General features: G+C 51.9%; 1 non-coding gene across 1 annotated transcript; it reads right to left on the bottom strand.

Moving 5' to 3' along the window:
* Positions 1-1,182: 1,182 nt before the first annotated feature.
* trnak-uuu (transfer RNA lysine (anticodon UUU)) lies at positions 1,183-1,255 on the bottom strand. The gene has a single exon. It is a non-coding gene; the product is annotated as a tRNA-Lys (tRNA).
* Between the last annotated feature and the right edge of the window lie 2,918 nt (positions 1,256-4,173).

Genomic DNA, 4,173 nt, shown 5'->3' with positions numbered 1-4,173 from the left:
GAAGGCCAACATGCCATTTGCTTTCTTAACCGCCTGCTGTACCTGCATGCCAACCTTCAATGACTGATGTACCATGACACCCAGGTCTCGTTGCACCTTCCCTTTTCCTAATCTGTCACCATTCAGATAATAGTCTGTCTCTCTGTTTTTACCACCAAAGTGGATAACCTCACATTTATCCACATTATACTTCATCTGCCATGCATTTGCCCACTCACCTAACCTATCCAAGTCACTCTGCAGCCTAATAGCATCCTCCTCGCAGCTCACACTGCCACCCAACTTAGTATCATCCGCAAATTTGGAGATACTGCATTTAATCCCCTCGTCTAAATCATTAATGTACAATGTAAACAGCTGGGGCCCCAGCACAGAATCTTGCGGCACTCCACTAGTCACTGCCTGCCATTCTGAAAAGTACCCGTTTACTCCTACTCTTTGCTTCCTGTCTGACAACCAGTTCTCAATCCACGTTAGCACACTACCCCCAATCCCATGTGCTTTAACTTTGCACATTAATCTCTTGTGTGGGACCTTGTCGAAAGCCTTCTGAAAGTCCAAATATACCACATCAACTGGTTCTCCTTTGTCCACTTTACTGGAAACATCCTCAAAAAATTCCAGAAGATTTGTCAAGCATGATTTCCCTTTCACAAATCCATGCAAACTTCTTAATCATACTCCCTATAGTCAGGGAGCGCAGACATCTCGGGTGATTGTGAGGCTGGAGGAGATTACAGAGATCGGGTCGGGCAAGGCCATGGAGGGATTTGTAAACTAGAATGAGAATTTTGAAACTGTGGCGTTGCTTAACTGGGAGCCAATGTAGGTCAGCGAGCACAGGGGTGATGGGTGAGCGGGACTTGGTGCGAGTTAGGACACGGAGGGAGTGCGTTACTGAGGGAGTGCCGCACTGTCGCGGTGCCGTCTTTTGGATGAGACGTTAAACCGAGGCCCCGTCTGCTCTCTCCGGTGGATGAGTGAGATTTCCTGACACAATCAAAGAAGAGCAGGGAATTCCCCCGGTGTCATAAGAAATAGGAACAGGAGTCAGCCATTTGGCCCCTCGGGCCTGCTCCGCCATTCAATAAGATCATGGTTGATCTGATATTATTAATCCAGGCCTCCGGATTACGTGTCCAGTAATATACACACAATGCTACCATATCCCCAAAATTGCAACACCCGAACAGGGACTTGAACCCTGGACCCTCAGATTAAAAGTCTGATGCTCTACCGACTGAGCTATCCAGGCCCTTGGTCACTGTACCCATAATTCCTCCTTTGACCATATGAACAGGTCTGAGTGCTGAGGGTCAGAGGTTACTGTCTGCAAAGTGCTTGCTGCTTGTCCCAGTGTCAGTGCACAGTGAGGCTGGATTCCTGTCTCGGAATGATGGACTCATGCAATCATTCCTTCCCTCACCGCCGCTGGGACAGCTCTGCACACCAACTTTCTCTGATGGGGTCACTACAACAACAACAATTGTATTTATATAGCGCCTTTAGCGTAGTGAAATGTCCCAAGGTGCTTCACAGGAGCATTATGAGTTAAAAAATTTGACACCAAGCCGCATAAGTAGAAATTGGCCCAGGTGACATAGAAACATAGACACCATGGAGAATTCTCCTGCTTTTCTTCGAAATAGTAGCCATGGGATCTTTTATGTCTAGCTGAGAGAGCAGACAGGGCCTTGGTTTAAATTCTCATCTTAAAGACGCCATCTCCGACACTGAGGCACTCCCTCAGTATTGCACCTCCAATAGTGCGGTGTTCCCTCAGTACCGCCCCTCCGACAGTGTAGCACTTCCTTAGTGCCACCCCTCTGACAGTGCGGTTCGCCCTCAGTACTGCCCCTCCGACAGTGCAGCGCTCCCTCAGTACTGCCCCTCCAACAGTGCAGCGCTCTCTCAGTCCTGCCCCTCCGTCAGTGAGGTTCGCCCTCAGTACTGCCCCTCCGACAGTGCAGCTCTCCATCAGCACTGCCACTCCGACAGTGCAGCACTCCCTCAGTACTGCCCCTCCGACAGTGCAGCACTCCCTCAGTACTGCCCCTCCGACAGTGCAGCACTCCCTCAGTACTGCCCCTCCGACAGTGCAGTACTCCCTCAGTACTGCCCTAGAGTGTCAGCCTAGATGTTTGTGCCCAAGAGGGTGCCGCCCACTGAGCCACGTCTGACTCTATAGGGAGAGGTTGAAGGGGACGGGTGGTGAATGTGAGGAAGAGGAAGGCTTAACTCGTTAAATGCTGGTTCAATGTGAGGAGATTGATTCTCTCTCAACGTGCAGAAACCGAGGGCCCAGAAGGAGAGAGTCTGTGACATCACATCCCCACCCTCTGTTGCTGTCACTCTGTGGTCAACCCACACCTGACCAGATCTGGGCCCATTGCCACCAACACACTCAGCTTCTCCTCTCCCACCCAAGGCTTCCCCCAACCTCCTGACCCCTTCGCTGGGCTACAGATGCTGGCCACTATTGGAAGAAGAGCAGGGGAGTTCTCCCCGGTGGTTCTGGGGCAATATTTATCCCTCAACAAACATCGCATGCAAAAAAACCCAGAACATCATCTCATTGCTGTGTGTGGGATCTTGCTGTACGTTAATCGGCTGCCACATTTCCCACATTGCAACAGCGACCATCCTTTGAAAAACCGAAGTACCTCATTGCCTGTGAAGTGATTTGGGATACCCTGTGGCTATGAAAGGCGCTGGATAAACGCAGGTCTTTCTTTTAATGTCGGCTGTTCAACTCGGGGAGGCAGCTCACGACCCAAGCCAGATCCGGATCTCACTCGAGGTGCTGGTACGGGCTTGCAGCAGGAGTGACTGGAGGGCGATGAAGGGGAGAGTGCCTGGCCGTAACCCCAGGGGGACCCTAAACCTCTGGCCGTGCGGGGAATCGAACCTGCCGCCCCGCGAGGCTCGGTACTACCCCGGGGAGGTGCATTCTCCCTGCGAGGCAGGCGGGAGGTGCAATATGTTGCTGGCATTGTATGGGGGCCGGGGCTGGGAGGTGGGGGCGAGGGTTTAGCTCTGGGTAAAGCTGTGGCTGCTTTTCCTAACCCTGTGTCGAAGGCTCCTGCAAAAAGTGGGCGTTGCAACCCTCTGGTTGGAAATTCCCCGCTATCGGCAGGGGACCCAAGATTAAATAGTTGGCCAGGAGCCAACCACTTCGAGCTTGCACGTGGATTCACTTCCCGCTAACCCTCAGCTGCACACTGAGTCGAGTCTGAGTTTGAAGAGGACAGCAACAGTACGATACCTTCAATAAAGAGATTGCTCAAGTGCAGACTAAATACAGACCATTGAAAGAGAGAAGCATTTCAGGAAGCCGTGGATAAATAAAGCGATTCAAACCAATTAAACATTTTTAAAGTGTGCCATAGAACACTTGCATTTGTATAGCGCCTTTCACAATCTCAGGACGTCCCAAAGCCCTTTTCAGCCAATGAAGTACTTTTGGAGTGTAGTCACTGTTGTAATGTGGGAAACGCGGCAGCCAATTTGCGCACAAGCAAGCTCCCACCAACAGCAATGTGATAATGACCAGATAATCTGTTTTAGTGATGTTGATTGAAGGATGAATATTGGCCCCAGGACACCGGGGATAACTCCCCTGCTCTTCTTCGAAATAGTGCCACGGGATCTTTTACGTCCACCTGAGAGGGCAGACGGGTCCTTGGTTTAACGTCTCATCCGGAAGACAGCATCTCCGACAGCGCAGGTTCTCACCCGCCAGGGGTCGTGCGTGGTTGCCATTGGTCTGTTCCATCGCACCCCACGCCCACATCATAATCTGGGAGCATCGGAAATCTCAGGGCAAATCTCAGGGAAATCTCTGTTACACTGTGGTGTGTAAGTAATGCAGGACATATGGGCACTGGACACATGGGAACTGGGCACACTGACACTGGGCACACTGGGACTGGACACATGGGCACACTGACACTGGGCACAGTGGGCACACTGACACTGGGCACACTGACACTGCACACACTGGCACTGGACACACTGACACTGGACACGCTGGGCACACTGACACTGGGTACACTGACACTGGACACACTGACACTGTGCACACTGACACTGGACACACTGACACTGGGCACACCGACACCGCGCACGCTGGGCACGCTGACACTGGGCACACTGACATTGGGCACACTGGGC

Source organism: Pristiophorus japonicus, chromosome 1, assembly GCF_044704955.1.
Source record: "Pristiophorus japonicus isolate sPriJap1 chromosome 1, sPriJap1.hap1, whole genome shotgun sequence".
Lineage (NCBI taxonomy): Eukaryota > Metazoa > Chordata > Chondrichthyes > Pristiophoridae > Pristiophorus > Pristiophorus japonicus.
Note: the sequence above shows the minus strand (reverse complement) of the source record. Positions and strands in the feature narration are given on the sequence as shown.